Source organism: Coturnix japonica, chromosome 8, assembly GCF_054131305.1.
Source record: "Coturnix japonica strain WE chromosome 8, WE-NBRP24, whole genome shotgun sequence".
Taxonomy (NCBI): domain Eukaryota; kingdom Metazoa; phylum Chordata; class Aves; order Galliformes; family Phasianidae; genus Coturnix; species Coturnix japonica.
In genome coordinates, this window is record NC_140670.1 from 28,440,139 (window position 1) to 28,466,172 (window position 26,034).

Here is a 26,034-nt window from a genome sequence, read left to right on the forward strand (position 1 = left end):
AAGGTGTGATGGGGAGCTTGTCGGGTAAAGCGGACTGTCATTCTCCTAGAGGTGGAGCCAGATATCTGCAGGGCTCGTACACAGAGGAGTGACGTTTTCTGAGCAATAAAGCAGGAAAAGTGAAAGCATCTCAGTCAGGTATTTGCTTGAATATTGGCTGTATGATACCTGTGCAAGAGTCACAGGAGAATTTTGGGGAAGAAGAATCATTGCATAAACAAAACCAACATATGAAGAGGAAGAGGAGCACCAGCTCCTTCACAGACTATTGCCTTCCGTACGGTACTCTCCTAATGACTGGTCCTGCAAAATGCTTTAGAGCTTTACACAGCTCTTCTCTTGCTGTTTCAAAAACAGGTATGTTCAGGACTTTTTGACCAGGTGGTAGGAAAGCTGTCTGCATCACATCTTTCACTTATTTTCACATCTAAGACTTTATGAAAAACAATCTGGGCACCACATACCCAGCTGGCAGAGCCAGCAGGATGCAGCAGCAGCAGGACTGGCGCCTATCTTTGTTTCATGTTAGATAGTGGCTATTAACTTCATTCCCGGTATTTTCTCTGGGAACAGTAAAACAGAATCCATGGTTCCCCCTGCTGGATAATAATGCATGCTTTCACTGTGTCTGTTTTAAACTGGATCGCTTTCTGTAACTGTAAGACAGGAAATGCAGGTCCATGAAATATTTTTCTTTCAATAAGATGATGCGCTGGGGTAGCAGCATGGCAGTCTATGGTTATCATAGTGATTGCCTGGTTTCTTTTTCTGCTTTTCATTTAGTACTCAAAGGAGGCTCTCCCCACATTCTGTGGGATCTGCTACCACTTGCTGCTTTCCATTCTGCATTGGTCAGGTTCAAAAGTCAGCAGTTGCTCTTAGGTCTTCCAAAATCTCAAAATGGGAAATAGCATAGGGTGAAAGGGATAATACAAATGCAGGAGGTTTTACAGACAAACTTAGAAAGAAGAAATGTGAGAGATTACAGTGCTATTAGCCAAGGAACAAAGGCACCAGCCCCTCGCCCTCATGATTACTGTAATTACCAGAGCAACAAGTGGTCCTGTCTTAATCAGACTTCACAGTCAGTGCTCCAGCTCCATCCTCCCAAATCAGTCCAGGGCTTTGGTATCATTCACCACTGAAAATCTTGTCCTGCCTGTTTGTTTGTTTGTTTCTTCCTACCTCTTCACTTATTTCTCCTCCTCAGCCCTGTTCTGTTTGTGTCTCAGGCTTCACTTTCTCTTTTTCAGAAGGGACATTACCAATACAGAACCCAGGTTCTGTCTTAATCCCAGGCTTAACTTTCTCTCCTCCTGCCTTCCTTCCAGCAGTACAATCCCAATGCAGCATTCAACTTCAAAGAGACCTTTTAATTCCTCTCCCTGCTCACCAACTTACCTCCATCCCTTGCCAGTTTTTTGGGTACAGACCCACAAATCAGTACATATCCTGGGTACTGCCCTGCATAGGCTCCACATCCCACATCCTGGCATTCTTGGGAATGAAAGAACACTTTGGCACAGCCTCTCTCAGCCACCTGAAGATGCAGCTTTCCTGACAGATTCTTTCCCCTTTCCTCATTGCAGTGACATCTTTTGTTCACATTCTCTCTACAGATGTGCTCATGTTCCCCTCTTATCCATCAAGTTGATCATGTTATTAAACCATGTCAACTCCACTTGACTTTCTTTCTGGATCCCCTTCTCCAGCACATCAAACAGATGTTTCACTGTCAAGGTCCTTTAGGATCTAATTCTCATCTTTCATTAAGCATCAAGAAATCAACTCTGTCCTTCGCTCTTCTCATGCTAAAAGCTCTTATCTCCCTCTTAAAACATTCGGGCATGCACCTTTATGCTTTCGCCCATGCAGCTATATCTGCAAATTTACCCTCATTATTCTCAAAATTCTCCTTTGATTTTATGTCAATAAAATCATTAAGTGCTGGGCCATGAGAGTGCTGGCACCATGTGACAAACAGCGCCTAATGATTCCTTGCCTCCCTGCCTCTGTCCATTCATTAGCTCCTGTCCGGTAGTGAGAGCTCAGGCTGTGGAGGGCAGACATTGCCTTTCTCTTTCACAGCCCCTACCACCACAATTCCTAAAACACCAGCACCTTGAAGTCAAACCAATATCAAGAGACAATACTCTCTCCTATTAATGCACTAAAATAAAAGGTGGTTTTCTCTTAGACAACAACTTCTAAGCCGTATTTCTTTTCCAGGGCAACTTTGGCTGGCAGAACAGTAGTGACAGCAGAGCTAACATGGCACTCCTGATGCTTTACATGGTAACTCTACAGGTTTTACATAAGCCCAGGCCTAGGACAAGGGGCTTCACTTTTAAACAGCTTAATTTATTGGTGCTATTTCTTTGATATGTACCAGATACTCAGGATCAAAGTCAAAAGGTAGGTACTACTAAACAGCAAAGTGAATGGAAAGCAATGCAGGAGCAAACATAAACAAATTAAACTTAATTTACAGTGAATAATAGGGCATAAGAAAATGACAAACAAATATATTCTTATGTGTATTCATCATTGTGGCTCCAGGCATGTGAAAATATTACTACAGGACTTGCTGCTACAGCACATAATTAAGAAAAGTGCAAGGATTGCTTTCTCTTGCAGTGAGGAATGTCAGCTGAACCTCACCATCTTTCATACCGTTTTCATCCACACTTCTCTGCTGAGGTATTATGAGAATGAGCATACTGTAAGTGAGCTTTTATGTGCTGCTTTACTAAAGAACTTCTATGCAAAAACAAATAAATAAATCTCTATGGAGGAACTGGCTGGATTATACAAATAAAATTCTGTAGTCAATAGGCTGTTACTTACAAGGAAAAAAGGCAGCGAGGAGCCTCCCAGGTGGGACAGCATCACAGGCAGGAAATGACTCTCTGCTCCCCTTAAAGATTTCTTTTTTAAGCAAAAGAAGTGAAGAAAAGCCCATGGGGCAAAAATAAGGGGAATGAGGTCAGCTTCTGGGCTCATCCTTCAGTATAAATGAAGCACATCTCCAGCTCATACAGTTCCAAAATCATTTGAAGTGATTGTTTTCAAGACAATCTCCCACCCCCATGTTATTTTTTTTTCCTTACTAGGGCAGAAATAGCCCCTCATTATTTACCCTCTGCGTCTCAGCTTTGCAGCAGCTACCCACTCTGAGCAATTGAGCTTAGATTGCTGCATCTGCTTTCAATGCACACACCAGGACCATGTTTTCTCTGTTGCATTCACCTGTCAAATGCTGTTTAAGAGAACAGGCTTCAGACAATGCTAAGAAATGCTGCATTTAATCCACAGGGCTGTTCTGTGCTTATAATTCAGTGTGTTCGTGAGCAGTCATGAAAAGCTTATGGAACACCTTGCAACAAACCAATGCTGCTAATCTGTATTTATGAATTCAATATCAGAAAGTGTTTGGCTGATGAGATTTTAATTTCAAATAAACTATTCTCATGTACCCAAACACACCAGATTTCTTCAAAATAATAATAATAAAGTGATGAAACCAAACACTGAGTACTGTGACCTCCCTGAGAAACTTACCTCGAAGGTGTGCCCAGAGCCGTCCCAGTCCTTGTGTACTGTAAATCCCCTCCACATTGGCAGTGAGGCTCAGGAATGACTGAACTGGGTACGACAACCTCTGTCTGTCCCCATCTCGATGTTGGTGCTCTGCTCTCACTGGGGATAGAACATGGAGTGTGAGTCAAAAGAGAAGCATTTGGGATAGGTGCCTGCTCTGGGCAAGCAGGAGCAGGATTGTGCCACAGCTCATGCAGCATGGAGGTAGCAACCTTCCTTTTATAACAGCTCTTGACAAGATCTCAGGGCACCTAGGCTGCTATTCACAAGTTGTTCCTCCCATGATGCTTTCCAGAAAATCTCTCTGGCTTTTTCCATTGCCCCGATGAAGCTTAGCCTGGTGGAAGTAGAATGACGGTGCTGGAAGGGACCACCCCATCTTTGCCATTTGTTATCTGCTCTATCTGGACACCCAGGACCAGGGTCCCACTGAACCAGGCTCTTGAGAAGGCAGTGATTTAGTAACAAACCTCTGTTCTGCCCCATGTCCTGAGCAGCTGCTGGGCAGGACAAAAAGAACAACCCCGGTGACTGGAGCACTCTCCATTTTATTTATCTATTTCCACACCCTCACCATACAGAAGCAGCAGATTCTTGGTTCCTTTATGAACATGTGCACTGGGACTCGAGTCAATGGCAACTGCATTTGATGGTTTGTGTCCCTTTATGTCATATCTGCATCTTCATCTTTATAAAAGTAGAAAGAGCAGCCAGTCTGAACTGGAATTCAACCAGCTATGTGTTGAAAAGGGGAGAATTCCCTTGAAGAGGTGCATATTCAGCCTCAGCTTTGTTCAGCACCACCTCCTGAATAGCAGGAATCACATTTGAAAGGTATGTTCCTTTGAGCAGCTCCTGAATAGGAAAAGCTATTGGAGACTGCTGAACGTTTTTACAAAGGAAGAATATGCTCTTCTCCACTTACTGATCGTATACTCAAAGAGCACAGAATTCACCTCCTGCAGGTGCCGGGCTCTGAGAACAAAACAGCATGTAAAAAGAAAAAATGGATATTCTGGTAACTATGGAGAGGCTGAAAAACTGTGTTTTTTCTAGGTCACTGAAAGCAGGCAACACACAGGAAATGTTTTCTGTTTCATTCCCCTCCTCTCCCTTCTCCCCCCAGAGCATGAATCGTTTTATGCTGTGATTCATTGAAAGCTTCTCCTTCCTTGTTGAATACTGAAAGAGAATGTAATTGCTTTTTCCATATACCGATGATGATGAGAGAGACCAAGATACATTCTTTACATAAGTGTAAAAGCATTTTTACCAAAAAAAAAAAAAAAAAAAGGCAATATGCCATTCACTGAAATTACTCCTACGTGAAGCCAGGGAGTTTGTAGTGTAAGTGACGTCTTATCAGTGCACGTACTGAAAGGAAGGCAGATAAACAGAAATTGTCTCCTCGTACCTCTGCACAGCACAGCAAACACAGCTCTGTGGTTTAAAAAACCTTGTGTTTTCTCATAGGAGCTGCAGTTTTGTTGAAATACAGTTTGCATGTACATATATGTATAATACATGTAGAGAATAGAAGGTTTGGCTGAAAGGATATTGCTCAACAATGAAGATTTGTAATTAGGGGCTGCGGCCAGTGCAGGGAGTAGTGGATTCTGTTACAAGGATCCTTTCAGTAAATCAAAGGGTGATGCATTCTGGCTCCCAGCATGGTGGTCCTTTCCAGCTCTGAGGACTTCTAGAAGTGCTTCTTGCTGACAGCATGCTCTCCCCACCACTGCCTGGCATCCATCAGCAGCAGACCTGCTAGACCCCCAGGGCATTCATTCCAGCACACTTTGCATCCCATGAAATCCCAGAGCTCTCATGCAGCTAAAGTAATGGTATGCCCTCGGTCAGAAGCAATTTGTTCACTGTCGGTTCACTCCCTGAGAAAGGCATCACCCAGCAGCACAGCAAAGCCCACATCATGCAGGGGAGCACAGCTGGGAGTTAAAAGTGATAAAAGTGAACTTGCACTTGTTTTTAAAGCACCAAACACAGAGTCAGAGACATCCCTTTGGCTGGGATACACCTAGCTGTACAGCAAATGCAGCACATCAATTGCTGATGTTATCAAAGGAAATAACATTTCCAGCCGCATGGGAAATATGTCAGCAAAACAAATGGATTCAAATAAACAGCAGCAGAAGGCACACAGAAATATTGATTCATGGCTTTTTATCCTCTGTCCTTTTCAAATGGTCCCTTTCCAGCACTCAAACTGCTGTGATAAACACCTCCTCCCCTTCCTGTATTCTTAACTATTGAAAATACACACTGTGTGATTTTCTGAGCAGGGAGAAATGAGGAGAGAAACCGAGAGACCTACACTCTTTAGTGATTCAGGTTCTGAGCATTAGCCATTTTGACCAGCTGAATCAGCTTTGCACATTTCCCTAATAGAACAGTGGTTGAAACATACCAAGGTGCTTCTTGGTAAAGGCAAGGTATTTAAGAAAAATAATGAACAACTGTATTAACAAAAGAATGGCAGTAGAAATGCATCCAAGGAAAGAAGATCAAGACCACAATAAAGAGAGCAATGGAAGAAACTGGAAAAGTCCTTCCCATTCAGACAGGTCACTTATTCATGTCCACCCTAAACCAAACATGAAAATTAGTTATCTGTAGCTTTGGAGAGGAGATGAGAGGTCACCCAGCCAGTTTTGTCTGATGAACAGCCCCATCACAAAACCAATTACCATCAGCACAAGCAAAGGACAGCGCAAGGTTGTAGCTGTGGTTAATTCCTTCATAACGTTTGTTAAACAAAAATTGTTCTGCTCATTTTTGGAATCCATGAGTTCATTTGTGCCACCTAACAATGCAAGCACAGAAAAGATGTGCAAATGTTTTTCTGTTAGCGAGCGGTCATTTTAGGGCTTTGTTGATATGAACGTTGATGTAATTTATGTATAAAAGTTTTATTATACTGGGGAAAAGCAGATACTCAAGCCCACGCCATGGAGAAGTGAAAGAGAAAAGCCAAACTCGTGTATCCCCACTTCTTATCTGTCCACAGGCTGATTTAGTAATGAGCTTTTAGTCACAGTTGTAGGCATATAGATTGCTTTTCATGGAAACTTCCTACAAATTACAAGTGTGGGAGGGCTCTAAGAGAACAGCCAAGCTGGAACTCAGGGCTCATCTCAGATGCAGCAAAGGAAACTTCAGTTTTTCCAGGGGACTGCTCACAGCATTTCAGCTCCTTACATCACCAACAGAGAAATAAGTTTGATACCTAAGAAAACAAGCTCATCAGCCAGTCATGGCATTGGGAGTCCCTAACCCAGCTCGCTCTGCAGAAAGAGTGTTGGCTGCAGAGTACAGGCACAGTTGGTGCTGGAGGACATGGAAGCTGAGCAGCCCCCCAAGCACATAATCAGACCCATCCCACACCCTGTGGAAAGGTTTGTGACTGCCTTCTTCCTCAGTTACTTCTCTTATTAGCAAACCTCATCTTGCTGCCTATCTCAGCCTCAGGTGCATTTTTAAGATCTCCAGAAGCTGTTTTGTTTACAGATGAAAACACACAGTCATCAGCTGTTAATGAAGAAACCAGCAATACCTGTGGCTTCTATTTTTGGTGCTGGCACAGGTTGCCCAGGGAAGCTATGGACGCCCCATCTCTGGAAATGCTCAAGGCCAGGTTGGTTGGGTCCTGGGCAGCTGATCTGGAGGAGAGCACCCAGCTCATGGTGGGGCTTGGAACTGGATGATCTTTAAGGTTCCTTCCAATCTAAGCCATTCTGATTCTATGATTTAGTCCTGAAAACATCACAGGTGACTCCCAAACTGTCATCTACCAAAGCATACATTTTTACCCCCTCCAAGCTGGAAGGTAGATGAGTTTGCTGCTGCTTCACATTCCAGAGCCTTATACAGTCTGCACTGGGGCTGGGGCAGCTTGCTCCCCTGAAGCAAGACCACATACCAGGTATCCAGGAGAATTAAACTCTAATCTACAGCTCCACATGGCTTTTACACAGTGCCAGTATACAACAACAAGGCAAAAATAACATCTATGTCTGTCACCTCTGCAACAGCAGGCAGCTTTTCAGTCCAAGTTTCCTGTGCAGTCATTTATGGCAGCTCAGAGCAGGTGGAAATTATTGCCATTCAGATCTGGCAATGCTTTACACCCACTCTGAGTCAGTGTAAATCACTATAAAGAGATGCAGTGTAGGAGAGCCAAATATACAGTACAAGCAGTCTCCTTAAGACAAACATTTGGGACCAGCTAGTTTCTATGTTCACTGCTGCATACCTGCAAATAAATTCAATCTGACTGGGTAATGTAATTGGGATGCTCTGGAGCACTAACAGGGCAGAGAAACTGGTTTCCGCTAACAGGTACCCATCTGCAGCAGGGAGCTGTAGCAGGTGCATCTCCTGTCTCCAGTCTGCACATCGCTTCCCAGGCCAGCTCACCTCTTGCAGGTTTTCTCCATCTCTGGTGAGCAAGAGAGGCAAAATCACTCTTCTTGCTCCCAACAAATTTGCATCTGCCATTCAGAATCTATTTTTTCTTATCACGGTGCTCACAAAGTGACAGCAATAATTAATCTTACTGCATACAGAGCCGATTGATATCAAGCAGAATTAAACTACTGTAATCAAGTTAGGCAGTTGCAGATGTGTGAAGTGCTATAGTTTATCAAATTCTGCAGGCACACAATTTGATTCTGCATAATGAGAAAGAACAATACAATCAAGATAGCCAATAATATGATGCAGTATTTCATGAAGGCCTTTTTTTTAGCCCTTAAAAAGTGCCATGCCATGTTAAAACCTGGCACATCAGAATTGTCAAAGCAAGCTGCACACTGGATGTGTGCTGTGCAAATCAGCGTGCACGCACAGCCCAAGTGTGATACCCAAACCCAGAGCAGAAGGCTCCTTAACTGGGGTAACAGGAGTGCAGATCTGCAAAGGTGTGAAAAGATGCTGCTAAAGGGGATATTGAAACAGAAGCAAGGGCAATCTCTCTGTCAGAGGCTTTCAGTGATCAATGTCGGCTACCATTGCAGAAAGAGGAGGGAAAACCACAGCATGAATATTTGATTAAATGAGGCCAACCTGAAGTCTCTGCCAGAGCATGTGATGTGACATGTTTTCTCTGGGTTTTCTTTCACACTGGATTATATCTTTGTTTCCCTGGTTTATTTCCACTACTTGAGCTGTAGTGCTTTTAGCTTTAAGAACATCAGGTATGGAGCCACAGGACAGGCCAAGCTGACACACGGGGTGGCTGCTGCAGAAACATCTGCAACTCACCTCCCAGTTCAGAAACAGGCATCCTCCACCATCTCACCTCTCTCCAGACCTCTGTGCTCCTACCCGTTCTCCAATGGCAGCCTTTATGTCATTCCCCCATGTCTTTTAGCTACTTATGCATTAAGCAGGCATATCCTAATTTGGGGAACACGAATAAATGACAAATTTCCTGCACAAGAGCCAGCCTACATGACAGCATCTACTGCATGTGCCTCTTCTTCTGAGAGCAACACACCAGTGCTGGAAAAGACCTTCTAGGTTGCTAGGACTCACTGCAGCTATTGGAAATAGCTCTTTCCTGCAAAATTGCTCATAAATTGATCAACCTCCATCCTCAGATGAATTAAGTCTGTGACATCTGTTGCAAGGCCATTCTTCTCTAATGCCTAAAAGCTCTCTGCCAGTTTCCAGCCCCTGTTCATTTTGCAGCTGCTTCATACTCCTTTGCTCTGTTTACCTCCTATCAATTCCATTGACTGACTCCTTGACCTCATTTTACTTAGTGTTTCATTGTACTCCTTCATGTTCCAGCACTAACAAAAGGAAGTGCAAACACAAAAGAACAAATTCAGAGCAGCAGGAAAAATCACAGAACTCTAAACAATTGTGAGGGGATGGGGTAAAAGTAGGTAATGGTTTACAGCTGAATCTTACAGCTTTCTAAGAGGTTGGAGATTCATGATACTTGAGGTCCCTTCCAACACAGGCCATTCTGTGGTTCTGTGAAATAACTAAAGAGGCAGTAAAAGAGTAAAAGAGTCCTATCAGGTTGAAATGAGACACGATTCTCCATGCTGCACACAAACAGAATAGCATTACTAACCTCATAGAGCAGCCACTTCTGTGTTAGATCAGTATTGAAGTGCTGGGGTTTGGAAAATAAAGCCAGAGAGTTGTCTTTGGAGTAGGAAGACTTGAGGAAAAGATATATAATTGTTGGAAAGGGCCAAGAGGGCGCATTTGCAGTTCTTGGAATCTTGGAACTCACCAGACAGTCCTTGTAAATAACAGGCAAAGTTATGTTTCCTCTGCTGTGCAGGGAGAACTTGAACATTAAGAGTTTATGTCTTGTCTCTAAGAAAGCAGAGCCGTTTTAGGGTTTGTCACTATGGATCTTTGAGAAGGCAGGCCAAGATTCAGGCACTGGGTGATACATGGGTTGGAGCTGGTCAGAAGCATCCTGGGGCATGGAAGACAGCAAGGTTCTGCAGCAAAGAATGCTGCTTCTTTTCATTGATTTGCTCCTTCCTACTGGAAGGTCAATTTTCACTCCTGTTTCTCCCTCTCCAATTAATAGCAACCTCCTTCTAAAGATTATCAGAATGGACGGTACACAAAGCAAATAAAAGAGAGATAAAGCTCTTAAAATAGAGAAGTTTAATTCTCATGAAGAATCAAGGCTGGCTTTCTTAGCTTTCAGCACACTCATTTGTATCATCTCCTACTTCAATAACCAAGAATTAAAGTTTCCAAAGTCTTCTATGGAAAAGCTCCTAAATTACATTATGGCCTTTAAGAGAGAACAAATTGAACTGAGGCAATGGAAAACATCTTCTCAATCAACAAACATAGAAGTAACTTAACAGAGAATCATTTCAGGACTGACTAAGCTTTCTGCTGCTAACATTAGAGTTTAATTAATTGGTACAGGACAAGAAAATAGACCATTAAATGTTATAAAATATTCCAGCTCATCTGAGAGCAGCCACAAAAGCCTCATACACAGTTGTACCACCTTTTCTAAGCTAAAAGCAAATAAAAATGCTGTGATTAATTCCATGAGTCTGAACCAGGAGGTGGTAGGAATTCTGACTTTGGGGCATTTCAATATCTGCAGATCTCTAATACAATTTCCAACAAATTCTTGTGAACAAATTCAACCTTTTGCCTTTCTGTGTTTAAAAAATTTGAGAATTTTTGAAGATGCACTAAAAAAAAGTAATAATTAAAAAAAAAAAAAGAATATTTTACTTTAAAATTGAAAGATCTTACATTTTAAATGACAGTAAGGTATCCTTTTCCACATCCTTTCTCCAGTAAAAACTTAGAAACAATATGTAAAAATCACATTTGGGGTGCAGATTCCATTTCTGTCACACCAAAATTTCTGGCAAAGATTTTTTGTTGTTGCTGGCATTGCTGCTCATTTGTAAAGATCAGGTGAATCGCTAGAGAAAAGCACAAGCAATAAGAGGTCACTTCATTGCAATAGACACTAACCTCTTGTGTTTGAAGTTACTGCTGGTTTGCACCAACACAAGATGCTCAGGAGCGAAGTGAACAAGGACATGGACACACACACACAGACAGCTTCCTTCACTTAAGGACAGGTGGTGCCCACATTCTGTGAGCCCAGCAGAACCCGGCACTGATTCTGCACAGCTGTCCCACTTCCATGATGTGCTGATGCTACTGGTGACCTGCTGAATAGCGAAGTCAGAGCCTGGATGTCCAGCAGACATGGCAGAACTGAGTACATTTCTTGAGGGTGAGCAAAAGAGGCAGAGAATATTTGTACCAAAACACAGTGCAGACTTGGTCAACTGAACTAGTTCATAGATTCCGGTGTTTACACTGGAAAACATAGTGTGTTTTTGTTGAGTTTGTTCATTTGTTGTTTTTCTTTCCCTGGTAAAGACATGCCAGGCCAGTCACTTTCATGTTTTCGGAACAACATATTTTGTTCCGTGTCAAAGAAATGCTCTGGACAACACAATCTTTTTTTGCCATTTTTATCTCACACTTCCATGGGAAGACACAAAAAGTTGGAGGGGCTGGAATCAACCCACAAGCATTTCCCTCACACATTCTACTTCAGTCAGCAGACCAAAAAAATCAGTTTTTCACCCCTTTCTAATGTGTAGGGTCGCTAAATGTGAGACACATTCTTTTATAGTAAGTCATTCCGAATAAAAGGCATGAAACTCAGTGGGCAAATGTCTTCAATGTAGATCTGGAGACACTCAAATTTGGATTAAACTAGCATCCAGCAGCCTTTTTTCCCCACATAAGATTGTTATTGAGAGGAAATTATTTTCTAGAAGCTAGTGCATGTGTGGATTTAATAGGTTTTGTGATGATTATGCTGCCCACTCAGAACAAATAGCATTTTACTGTAGTGTTTTCTGTACAGAGGAAGGTATTGGGCACATGTTGATTAAACAGTTTGTTAATCATCCCTATTTTCAGATTGCTTTAATCAATAGAAGGATAGCAGATCAATGTCTCTGCTCTCAGTGTACAGTTTTCTTTCACTCGTCACAGAAGCAGCATTTACCTTTACATAGAAAGAAAGACAGCAGTCTGAGCAGGTCCCCCATGTGCCATCACCAGGAGGTGAGCAAATGCTCTAGGGATGGAGATGCAGCAGCAACAGTCCCAGCTTATCTACCTCCTCAGCAGTGCTGACCCAGCTTTCCCTCCTTCTGTCTTATCTCTGGGCTTGCCTGTAGAGCCTCACTACAGCAGTAAGACAACAGAGGTTACCTAACCTGCAGGTACACTCAGAATGGAGCTGCAACTGTGACTTCATCACACAGCTTTGTCACAGCTATCCCTGGTTTAGGAAAAAGAGTCGTGAAACTCCTCTTCCATTTTGAGCTAACCATGAAGCAGTGTGTTAATTTTCTAGGTCAGCATCCTAGGATTTTCCTTTTCCTAGCATACTGTTCAGCACTCTGCACTCTTTGACTTCACATATAGCTTCTATAGCAGGAGAGTGCTTAATCCCCTCTGAAGTAATTTCTTTCTTCTTTTATGACTAGAGCCCTGGACAAGGTGTTACGCTCCAGCCCCAGTGCTATATTTAACTCAGCCATCTTGTTCATTCTTCATCTCAGCTACAGCTCAGCTAAAAGGAAGGAACTGAAGTCATGAATAAAATACCAGGAAGAAAGTCAGAATGTTCAACATGCTTTTAGGCAAATGGCAGCATCTTGGAAAAGGACTGCAATGTTCTTTATTCTACTCAAGAAGGATCTCCATATAGCTTACTGCTCAGGGGTGAAATGCAAGAGAGTTAAAAAGATGCAGTCATAAGTGCAATTTGAAACAACAGTCAGATAGATATAAGGCTTTTGTGGTCACAGGGCTGCCCTCAGCCTCCTACACTATGCTGAGAGCTTGCAAAGTAAGTGACAGCATTAGCAAGAGGCCAGTGTGGCTCCCAAGGGACATGTGGCTCAGAATGTTGCCCAGCAAACTTTGACTAGCACTAGGCTCAAGCAAAACCAGTTCAACACGGCATTTGTCACCACTTCCAAAGTAAGGAAATTCAAACTGAATATTTATATTTCACTACTCAATATAACTAAGTGCTCTTCATGTTAATTCTGACAGCCTTTTCAAGAGACTCATTTTTTATATCCATAGAATGCACCCACAACACAGTGAAGAAGAAGAAAGTGAACTGGGGCTGCTTTGTTCTAAATGCTGATTGTACGGTTGTCCTGACCCATCTTCAGTGTCTCCACAGTTTATTTATTATTGTTTTGTTCATCTCCACCAGAGATCTATTTTCCTAAGGCATTTAGTGCTTAGTACATTCAGTAAGGGGAAAGAGGACAGCTTTTGTTAGATATCTGTGCCTAAAATGAGGCATATGCAAAGGCACGTGAATGCAAATAGCATAATCTTCAGGAGGATGGTGGATCAAAATAATTTTTAATGACCAAAGGACAAAACTTGCCAATTCTGCCCCTCTTCATTTTTTTTCTGACAACACTTTGAGTTTCTGTTTAGCCTGAGCACTCACAATTGAGAAGCTCCAGGTTTTAACCTTCAACATGTTCGCATGCATGACAACCCACAGAGCAGACACCTGCACACACACATGCTACAACACAAATGTTCCCATGTCTGCATTTGCAAAAGTGTAATGTGCTGAAAAAGTTCATCAGCGGTGACAATTTTTAAACAACTTCCATCTGCTCTTGGTGACAGCAAAAAACTCATGCAAATCTGCTTCATGTTCCCAGCAATAGAAGAGGTTAGTGTACACATTGGCAGCAAAGGATGAATTTCACACTTGGCTTTGACACCTCGAACCAAGCAAACTTAAAACCCACCCACACAGGCACGGCACGCACATTAGCAAAGATTCTCCTCTCAGTGTACCAAACAAGAACTGCTTTTTCCTGACTCCAGATCCCTGTTCCTCAATTCTGGAACTGATGCCAAAGCCTCAGATTAGACAAAAGCACCAATTTATTTGCTTACTGGCCAGTTAAAGGAAAAGCAGATTCCTTTTGCATTTTACACTTCAGGTTGGTCTGCCAAATGAACCAGGAAAAACATGAGTGAGGAGAAATTGAAGCCTTTAGGCTGTGACATCGTGCTCCCAGCAGGAATTTCTGTCACGGACAGATGCTCCCTATCCCCAAGCCCTCTTAATGGCTGTGCTTCCAGCCCCAGCAGAAATATTGCTTCTCTGCACCTTGGGCTGCAGATTGGCCCGGCGGGAGATGCCAGCAGCCACCATCCCATTTCCAGCACCCTGTGATAAATAAGGGAGGTGTGGGAAGGCCAGTTGCTATGCACAGCCAGCCGGGAGGCTGGAGGAAGGCCAACCTCCTCATTGTTCTGCGGGGCTGCTCACAAAGACTCTTTTTTTTTCATTGTTTTGTGTCTTTTTTGTTCCACCAGACCCACTCTAAATAGGCATTTCCTTTGCTATTAATGAAATCTGCTTCAATTTCAAAAGTTCTGTTTGCAGGCTGTAATCTCAGTCCCAGCCCAATTTAAATATCTGTTGTTTTGGTGGTGGACTTCTGGACTCCGTCCCTCTAGCTCAATGCCAAAAACATAACAGGGAAAATTTCACCCACCGTTAGAAGCCATCTGGTTATGCTGCTCTGAAAAGTGAGACAGATAAGGAGCTGTATGATACCCATGTAAGGCAATTTGCTGGCCTGTTTATCATACCTGACTCTGGGGTGCACAGCTTTATTTTGATTTGATAAAAAGCAAAGCAGTACAGCTGCAGCACACTGCTGCTTCACTAAGCCGACAGATGGGCATCACTGTAAGGAAGCCACATGGCATTTTTTTGTTAAACTCAGCTCATTAGGTTTTATCTGCAATATGTTGCTGTATTGGCAGGAAACCTTTCAGCAAGCAGAAACATTGGCCAAAGTTTGTCAACAGATATCAGAAAGATCCTATTGTGTAAGGATGTGTGCCGGGGCAGGGTGCGGGCTGATTGCTTCTAAATGCTCACAAGGCTGCTCTCAAACTTCCTTTGGCTCACTCTGTAATTTGTGCTATAATGGCAGCCCTGAGCAGCATGTTAATAGAGCTTCTATTCACAGTTTGCAATTGTTGGTGCGTCTCAAGACAATTCACAGATTACGTTATCTGAAAGTTACACAAAGATTGCCAGCAAGACCCAGAAAGTGCCAATTTTTTCCTTGCCTTCAAAAGACAGCATAAACCCAGGTACCCAGATTTCTTTAAAAACACATTTCAAGGCTGAGAACCACATCTGCTTTCACAGTCTGTATTATTTTGAGATGCTCTGAGCTGTGAGCAATCCTTCTCCCTTCTCAGGTCACTGGTTGCCATGCTCTTGGTGGCAGCCACAAAGCAGCCTGGGGACAAACACTGGGTTCCTCTTGGATCAAACTAAACCACCAGATCACTGCAATAACAGCCCCAATAACCTGTACAGTACGGACACCGGGGCCCTTAGTGCAATCCCAGCCTCCACACTTCTGGCTCTGGATTACCTGCTAATAGGAATGCATCAAAGAATCTCTCTTATTTTAATTCACCTGCTGTAAACTTAATTTTACACTGAGGGTTAATTTCCCTTCAAACTCAGCTCGAATAAAACCAACTTCAGCTAAAATCCAACTCCAGCTTAAACCAGATTAAAAGTGCTTCTCTGAATGTACTGTTCTAACAGGATACCTTGAATTAACCCAACCAACTTCGCACGTAACTCTAACCTCAGTATATCTAGAAGAACACATTTTTCAGGAAGGCAGAGGGTTGAGCTATGTTTTCCATTAGTGGAAAATGTGATCACATTCAGAGATACTTCGTATTTTTATACTGGCTCTTATTTTTAGCTGTTTCTATATTACAGCAGTGCTCATTATCTTGCTATAATTAAAGGTCACTGTTCCTGTTACTATCTATAGCCATAAAACTTCATGGTAGGCTGTCACATCTTGACCCAAAATTAATAGATGTATCTTAGATCACATATTTCCCCTCACTTCAGTTGCCTAGCCAGCCTGCATGTAATGCTCTCGAGCTCTCAGCCATTTTAGGAGTGTCTGAAAGATACTGCAAAAGGATGAGATCATGAGATTACCCTGTCTATGGGAGGTGCAGCCATAGCCACCACTGGGGTCAGTCCCTGGGGTTTCACCAGCCAGTTCTCCCTGCAGGAAATGTGCCAGCACCACTGGTTTGCTGGAGATTTGAGCCCTCAGTCTCCTGCTCTGCATGCCCACAGCCTGGCAGTAGGAATACAGCAGTGCTGGCTGCCTGTATTCCCACTGAGAGAAGGGAGCATCCCCTCCTGAGGGGCACCACTGAATATCTGCTGCCTTTGGCAGTGGTACCTGAGCAAACTGTGTGTGAGGACGGCTGGCTTACACTGAAATCCCTTTGGGGCAGGTTTGCCTTTTTCCTTGATTTCTGCAGAGCATTCAGCAAAGTGGAATTTAACCCATAAGTAAAGTTCACTGGCATTTTTGTAATCCAAATAAAGAACACCTTGGTCATATCACCAGCTTGCTCTGCCCTTCTTTCTGCTGCTGTGCATTTTACCATAGGTAAAATGGACTGCATGGAAGGAAAAAAATAGTTTCATGTATAGAAAAGATGTGAAGTCTCTCCTATGCTTTTGGCCTTTCATAATGATCCAAACATCATAATCAGTGGAGTGCAGGGGGTGCAAAACAAGAGAAACATTTATTACCTCAGAAATAGCCCTATTTCCCACCAGTCCATAAGCTCTGCAAGTTTCAACACCATTTTCCTCCATCTCAAGCAACGGAAATTCTTCTGTCCTTTTAAACTTCAATCTACTGGGGAAAAAATATACAATATCTAGTCACACATGAGAGAGCTAAACTCCGTGGTAATCGAACTGCAGAGATTCTGCACTCCAAACACTGCCCAAGAGCTCGTATGGATATCAGTTTTCAAGGGCAGAGAGGGGAATGTCTCTTCCTGATAACCACTGTATATACAGATAGAACAGGAAAAAAGCAAAGAGCCATCAGTGTGGTGGGAGGGAGTGGGAAGAGCTGGCAAATTGGCTTTGGGAAAAGGCTTCCAGGTCTTACCTGACACAGGGTCTGGGTAAAGAATTCAGTCTCAACACTGCTAAGGAAAGAAAAATCTGCCGGAACCCAAGTGGTAATTGATATTCATGAAAATGCATGAGATTAACGGACTCGCTCAGCACTGCCCTTCAACCTTATAATGAAAGCAGTCAAGGCAGAGATGGGACGGTAGAGAACAAAGAGAAGAAGGCAAATAAGAGAAAAGAAATATTTCCTTTATATTGATTTGCTGGCCAAATGCTACTTGTTTTTGCAGCAAGTGACACTGGGATTACTTAAGATTTACTCCCATGACCTGAGCCAAAAATTTACCCTAGATCTCTACTCTTTCTTAGAGTGCATTTCTTTACCCATGCAAGGGCTACTACTTCTCTGAAAGAGCAGTCAGGCAGTGGAATGGGCTACCCAGGGAAGTAGTGAATTCACTGACCCTGGAGGTGTTCAAGGAATGTTTGGAGGCTGTGCTGAGCGATATGGTTTAGTGAAAACTATTGGAGGTAGAAGGATGGTTGGACTGGGTTATCCTGTGGGTCTTTTCCAACCTTGGTGATTCTATGATTCTAATGCTTTTAGCAAACAGTCTGTATGGGTTCAAACATCTGGCTCTCCCTCATACTTACTTAGAGTCTCCTTTACCCTACCCTTTCTTCTGACCATCCCCTTTTCCAAAATATTACAGGTAATCATAAGATCCTGTCTAGAGCATTTCATGTCAAGGACCAGAAGTTTTTGTGCGCTGGTTGAGCATTTCTCAAGCAACATTCCTCTTGAACCTCAAGAGACTCCCTTGTCTCTCTCTATTTGCTTTCAGATATCAGAGCTGCATGCAGCAGGGATATTCACTTTGCAGCCTTTTCAAAGCAGTCATGGTCTCCTGGATAAAGATTTCCCAGAAAACAAGGTTGTCCAATACTCTGACCTGCTGCCATTTACTTTTGATTTGTGCTCTTCCCTTTATCCTACAGAAGGTAATCATTGTTGTCCTGTCCTCCGTCCTACAGCAAACACAGGTGTGTGTCCTCAAATCACTCTGCCACTCTTTGAAGAACTCTGCCTTATCCTTGAGCACTTACACTCCAGCAGAACATTTTCAGATCTTTCCATTTTGGTGGTTATTTTGACAAGACTTTCAATTCCCTGTGTTTAAAAGGCAGCGCAGGAGGAGGTTTTGAGAAACAGCAGGTCATTCTGTCTTCTGCCAATCATCATTTTAAAAGAAACATTAAGTCTTGGCTGTGGCTTGATCTTACCTTTTACTAACATATTTACAGAACTAGACCATCATACACTACTAAGTGATACCTCATTTTGGAGCCAAAGAAAACCTTCATGTAGGTCTCTTCATCTACTTCAGTAACAAAATTTGCCGCATCACCCATTTAGCCTTGCAGAAATGATGTTGTTCTTTTGGTGTAGTGGAAAAAACTGCTGAATGCAGCTAAAGGAACTGCAGGAAGGACTTTGTTCAAAGTGAATCTCACTGAAACCATCCTAAGGAGCAACAGAATGGTGAGGCATACCTCACTAGTTTTCAACCACTGTGCCTGGCTCAATCCACACTGTAGAGTCTCCTCTAAAACTGTGCTGTAGTTCAGTGGTTGTACAGCACAAAACCCCTTCCCCACTGCTCAGCTTTGCTGGTACGCCAGAAGCAAATATGCCCAACATGCAACTATACTACAATGAAAAAAATCTTCAAAAACTGAAGAAGAAAAAAATAGGAAATGAAAACTTAAAGATTTCTGCTAAAAAGCTAACTTGGAACCTCCTAGGAGTAATGTTTCAACACTTAAGGTTTCTCCAGAAACCATGTACCTTGTCATATTACATCCCCATCACATGCTCCAAACTATTCTCCAGGGGGAGGAGGCAGCTGTTTGTTGTGTATGAGGGAACAGGGAGTCTATCTGGGAAATAAAATTCCCATAAGATATCCTTTCAATGTTTCTAAACAAGACATGTTTGTCTCAGTTATCCAACTTAAGGAGGTGAAGGGAGGAAGTAAAGCACAAAGCGAAGAGTTTTCTCAGAAATTCAGTCTATCTGCAATCCAGTTCACTGTTAACAGTTTTAGAGGAGTTTTCAGCCAAATCTATAGTGTTTCTTAATGCTCACAGCTGAGTTTGCTGGAGCACACCTGATCCTATGAGGACAGTGGTGGGGGCTGAGTTTGGGCATGAGATGCTGCCAGGAAAGGAGAACAGCTCTGCAAATTGTGGGGTCTGCTGAAACAAGCTTGATGGCAATTCTCCTTTCTCCTTAAGAAGTCTCCCTTTCAAAAAATAAATCCCACATCCTTCCCTAAGGATAACAGAAAGAAATGCCACACACACTTACCATGTAGCAACCACATGCATTGTTACTGTAACATGCATGTTACTGTCATTTACCCCCAGCAAGGAATATGGTGGTGGCACGAACAGTCTCTGAATGGTGTGATGACAGCTGGCAAGATGCTGAAGATTTTCAGCTCTTATTTACCCTGGTGGGAAGGAAGGGTATGTAGATTCTCATATGAGGCTCCTGCTTAGCCACTGCACGTATCTTGTTTAAAAGGGCTGTTTTTAACATTACGAAAGAAGTAGGTCAAAGATAACCCTTGCCAGTTCCCTTCTACACACTTTGCACACACACACAAAAAAAAGTAACACTATTCTTTTCTCACATAAAGATGGTGTAAATTACCTTTTCATGTTTAATTCCACAGCACGCAAAAGGTTGGCTGAGCTGCTCACGTCTCCATTTGATTTTATTCTGTGTTTCTGCTGATCACTAGGACTCCCCATCTACTTTTGCCTACTAGCTCAGAAACTGGGCATTGTTAGTTCTCCTCTTTATATTTGAGAAACCAAATCTGCCCCCCCTGCCAGCACTGAAAACCCCTGGGGAAAGAAAAACACTTTCTGACCTCCGAGGTATTTTCTGGATGAAGTGGATCCTTTATTTTTCATCAGAGGCTGCAGAACAAAGCTGGTAGTGATCAGTCTTTATGAATTGAAAAGATATTGGAAACCAATGTAACTCAGCATTCACTGTGCAATTCCCCCAGAGATGAATTCCCTCCATTTTACTTTCCTGGTTTTGTTTCTCTCTTCTGTGGCTGTATTGTCCACCCTCTATACTTACTCCAGTGCTGAGCAGGTGAGCATCGAGGTCCGAGCTTATAAACAGCAAATTAATTCCCCTGCTGTACTCAGATGCTCTTTTTGTACTTTAATTGACTTCTTAGGTCAAGGAAGACTTTATAGGTCACTTTTTCCTTATCTGTGGAGTAACAGTGCATACATGGAATGAAGACATTTACATCCAGCTCCAGGAACAGCATATCCAGCTCCGGGAACAGCATGCTAGCTAAATTTATATTTCCAGGCATTTGTGCCAGACTCATCACCATGGTACCTGCAGCAGAAAGAATTAACAGTGGCCTTTTGATGCAGAACCCATTTGGTAGTCTTCACCCCACTACTGGGGGCCAGGAAATGCAGGGAACCTCTGATGTTGCTCTTGCACTATTTGGGAAGGAGCAGAAATGTTAGTCCTGTTAATCATTTCGTATTTGTTGCATCGTAGTATGCTCTGGTATGTTAAGTGCTTTAGCTCTCCTTCCAGATTAAGCTTTGTGGATTATTAATCATCCCTACTTTCAAACACGTAAATCAAGATAACAATAAAGACAGAGGAGGAGAAGCAGCAATGCTGTTAACCCTTCCAGCCCAGAGGATGCCGTCCATTCTGCCTGCTAGATTACCCAGTCTCAGCAAGAGTCCTGGGATGTCCATGTGCCAGTCACCTCTACTTTTGGTACCCAAGCCCAGTCATGCAGTGATCCTACATCCATCAGTTTGGGGTTGCAGGCCAGACCAAGAGAATGTGCCAGGCAGCTACAATGAGGTTGGCAGGATATCGTATCCTACTTCATAATTGGTATGAGGGCCTTCAACAAAAGCACTACAATGCTGCAGAGATAGCAAAAGAGAAAAGGAAAAGACATTGTGCATTAAAAAAAATAAAGAGAGAGAGAGAGAGATTTTTGAAACCATAGAAATTGGGTTAATTTAACAAAGATTCTCTGATTACCAATGTTAATGCTTTCAAATTAAAAAAGAGTCCATCCTGTACTCCTCCCAAATTATACTGGCCTTTTCTTGGCTCAAACAGTGTTTCTGAACTGGGGAAGGCCTTTAGCTGGACTAAATATTCTGGGATAATCAAACTTCTACAAGACTGCCAGGTTGTATTTAGCCTTCCAAGGCTGGAGTAGGGCTGTGTGTAAGCCAAGCCCACAGGCTAGACAGATTTCTAGTCTACAGGAAGCCTTTCAAACCGTACAGACCTTCATCAGTGCCAGAAATCTAGGTTGATTTCAGGCTCAGCTAATGAAGTTTTCAAAAACCAGAGCAAATCACTCTTCAGGTTGTTCTTTCTTTCAAAGCTGAGGCAAACTCTGTAACTCAGAAATCACATTAAGAGAGGGGGCTGGTGAAAATTGAGGCTAGATTGACAGCAGAAACATCTGCTGATACAAGGCTTTAACTGAGGCCTCACTTTTGGCAGGTCCGTGCACAGGCAGGAGGTTTGCTCATGCCTGCAGCCCTGGCTGGGAGGACAGAAGGAGGTGATGCTGCTCAGAGCAGAAGGCAGCGTCTGCCACAGAACAACCACAGTACATGTGGTAGTAGTACTTAACCCAACAGATGGACCGTTTTGAAATGAAATATGGCACAAAATGACATATTATTGCTACTTGTCATGACTTCTTTTCATGTTTTATGCCGTGGCACAGATTAACATTTTGGTGAGCTTTTTCTGTTGTGCTACAAGGTTTAGAGTTAATAACAATAAATCTGCTTTTTATATTGCTAGTCATCCCTAATGCTCCAAAGGCCTCACAGCAAAGCAGAACAGATGAAATCCTAATCACAGTGATGATGATTGAGGATTGTAGCTGCAGTTTTTCTAAGTACTGATTTGGTTTCAGGTTTAGCTGTATCCTAACTAAGTGATTATCCTAACTTATAAGTGACCACAAAACGCAGATCTTAAACATCCTGGCAGCCAGATCCTCATGCAAATCAACACAGTCTCATTTCTATCTGCTGGGCTGCAGCCCAAAAGAAAGCTTTCATGTCAGTGGAGTCACAACATTTTACAGCAGCAGAAACCATTATATTTAAGAGTTTGCAGCACCAGAGTGGGTCTTAAATATTGAATACTTCATCCTGCAATGGGCTAAAAGGATTCCTATGTCCTTGGAGCAGCAGGCATTTAGTGCATCTCTGGAGAAACAAGGTCCTTCGCAAAGTCATTTTCTGTTATCATCTGAGCATGGCTCTGTACATACTGTAGTACGTGCTGTCATGGTGGGTGAAACTCATCCTTATGAAGACAGCTTGCATAGAGCATGTCCTCATTCAAAGCTCACTTCAGCCTTTGAAGTGAATACAAGTGAATTTATCCAAGAGAAAAACCTCATCCTCTCCAAATGATCATTCTTGCAGCCCTGAAGCTGAAAAACCTATGCACAGAACCATAGCATAGAAGTACATTCAAAATCTCTGCAGATATGATAGGGTCAATGTAATGCCCCTGCTAAAAATTTGATTAACAGTTACAGAAAGCAGCTTTAACACTTCTAGGGGGAAAAGTATATCTAATTCCCTTCTGTGCTAAGACTCAGTAAGTCCAGCATAAGTTATCTGTAAAAGCACCATATCTTAAGAGACATAGTAACCAATCTTATCTGGATAACTTATTTAGGTATTTATACATAGCTAGTAAAATCAAGAGGCTTGTAAGTGAATGAACCTAGAACACAAAGACATTAAGCTTTTTAAATAAATGTAAGGTGCTACAAAAACTCACTATCTCACTTAGCTGTGCTGAAACCACAGGATGGTTCAGTGCTGTGTATTTAGGTCACACTTCAGGCAGCCTTGTAAGGAGGAAAGTGAATGCAGGCTCTCAGCAAGGCTTACATAGATCATTGTCTCAGGGAACCTACTCTAAGGCAGAAATAATCTAAGGATTATGCCAGAAAGCAAGTAGCTCTATGTCAGAGTAACCCATCTGAACCCATAAGAGCCATCACTGTTCCAGAGTAACTCAGGCAGTCCATTTACCCACACAAATGCAGCAGCGATGGTTTGTCTTGCAGAACAAGAATGCCTTTTCCTAGAGCAAAGAAGGGATAGTAAGGGTCTGTGGCCTGACTGAAGCTCTGGTTGTAGCAGCAACGTCCTGTTTGTGACCAGAACTTCCAAGGGCTCTTCTAAAACACCATCACTGACAGAGGGTTAAACTTATCTTTCTGCGGCATTGGTGTCCGTGGCTTTACTCTCACAGAATGAGCAGATATCAGCCTATTTTTGCTTTTCATCTTTTTCTCAGTTGTCATCTCTTATTTTTTTCTAATCTACCTAAGAGTAAATATTGCCAGAAGCAAGACTCGCCTTAGAACAGCTCCTGAATCATCTATCTCCTTTTTTCAAAGAGCATTTGAATTAGACTGAGAAAGTCACCCTGTAGTCATACAAGCTATATATTGAGCATACTCATTTGATTACAATCTCTTTGGTTTTCTAGACTAACATTTAAATGGAAAAAGACATTCAAAATGAACTAATATTAGCTATAGACCTTGCAGGCAGAACACTTGAGCAAAAAACTTAGCATACTGCAATATGAAAGAGGAGAAAAAAATCCATAGTGTTTGATGCAGATTGTAAGAAAGAAAGAATAAAAAAACCCACTGAAGACATTGAATCCAGCCCTTGGATGCTGCTCTATAGGCACATTCTTAAGCAGAGAGCAGTAGTCACTTATATTCTCCACAATGAAATTGAAAATGCACACGCAATATGGTGGATTGAAGCTTTGTGAAATATTACTTTATTTGCTTTTGCAGGTAGTTAAATTGAAGCACAAGTTACATTCCCTCTCATCCTCAAATTTAAAAGGTAATAAATCACTCTGGAGTTTTCAATTTCTTTTCCTTCACAAGATTTAAATTGACTGCCTGAATCCCCCCCACAGACTTTATTTTTATGAATAAAGGAGAATCAATTTATAAGGCCATTGCCCACAGAACTGCCCTTTAGCTTCAGGTCTCCTTCCCAGGCTGGGGGACAGGGCTGGCTGTGCTCTGTGTGTGGAGGTACAGCCCAGCTTGGAGTGAAAGCTGCAGGCTGGGCTGGCTGACAGGCCCATGACGCCCACAGTCCTGATACTTCACTGTGGTCACTGTAACAGCATCACACATAGTTTCACTGGTGATGCTTCCTGCAGCACACTGAAAAAATGTGGTGTTTGTCAGCAACCCCAGCCTTCCCTGCACACACTACAAGGAGCAAACCTGTAGTCAGGTCAACAAACTGCATATAAAGAGACTGCAAGTTGACTCCACAGTGACCATCTGAGGGATGTGAACATCCACAAGTCTATGGGTCCCAATGAGATGCATCCCAGAGTCCTAAGAGAATTAGCTGATGTAGTCACCAAGTCATTCTTAGTGATTTTTGTAAAGTTGTGGCATTCAGGTGAACTCCCTATTTACTGGAAGAAAGGCAATATCACACTCATTTTTAAGAAGAGTAGAAAGGATGAACCTCAGAACTACTGAGCTGTTAAGCCTCACCTCTGTGCCAGAGAAGATCATGGAACAGATCCTTCTGGATGCTTCACTACGGCACATGGAAGACAGGAAGGTGATACAGGAGAAACAGCAGGGCTTCAACAAGGGTAAATCCTGCTTGACCAATTTAGTTGCCTTTTATGATAGTGTCATTGTGTCAATGGATGAAGGAAGAGTCACTGATATCATCTATCTGGACTTCAGTAAAGCGTTTGACACAGTACCCAACAACATCCTTCTCTCCAAGTTGGAAAGATATGGATCTGATGAGTGGACTGTTCAATGGATAAAGAACTGGCTGCAGGATGAAGTTCAGAGAGTGATGTTTGATTTTTCCAGGAATAGTGGTCATTTCTTCAGCAAAGCCCAATTTCCATTCATAGCACACATTCCTTTCAGCCTCATCAGCCATCCCATGCACAGTGCAAAGTGCAAGCGTGCTTACTGTCAAGTGACAGGAAGAAAAATGCTATCACTAGGCCAGTGCCTGTTGTGGCAGATTTGCAAAATGGAAATCTTCAAAGCCTTACAAGGTAAGGTCTGGCAGCATGGCTAGTCCTGCAAATAACTTGCACACCTCCAAAGGGAGGCCCACCTCTTCAGAAAGATACCACGGTAAGTCAAATAACCAGGCAGCTGAGGTTGACGTGCACAAGCAACAGGGTGCGTGGCTGAGAAGTGCCAGGCAGCAGAAAGCATGTCCTCCCAAAACTCACTGCATTTCTCCATGGCTAACAGAGGACACCAGAGCTTCCCGGCTCATTCACTTACAAATTTCCCTAAAAGGTGAAGGAAGCTGTGAGAGAAGTGTTACACCCTGCAAAAATGCAGCCACTTCGCTATGTTTCATGCACAGAAAGCCTGTGATCCCAGCCTTATCCTCACTTAATGCCTAGTGACGTCCTATCAAGTGTTTCCTCTTTATTAAATTCAACTGTGAATAAAATTAGCAAAGAAATACGGGTTTTAATTAATATTTGCCTTGACCGTAAATGAAACAGATCTTTAATTTTTTTTTACTGTATTTTACTAATCAGATGCATTCAATATCTTGGATGCCAGTAAATTAATTCTGGACTAATGAAGTTAAAGGAGGTCATTTGTTAAAGAAAACTGATTACACATCGGGATCTCCTGGGGACCTAAATGAGAAAATCACTATAATGAAAAAATATTTTAAATGATGTAGGTCAACCAAGTAGATCATTAAGAATAAAGGGGGGC

At 42.5% G+C, this 26,034-nt stretch overlaps 1 protein-coding gene across 1 annotated transcript in view; it reads right to left on the bottom strand.

The window, feature by feature from the left end:
• Window positions 1-26,034, bottom strand: part of CACUL1 (CDK2 associated cullin domain 1) — an 80,581-nt gene that overhangs the window by 39,692 nt on the left and 14,855 nt on the right. The window contains exon 3 of the mRNA XM_085554815.1: window positions 3,562-3,699. The gene's annotated coding sequence lies outside the window, so the exon portion shown is untranslated. The remainder of the gene's footprint in view (window positions 1-3,561; window positions 3,700-26,034) is intronic.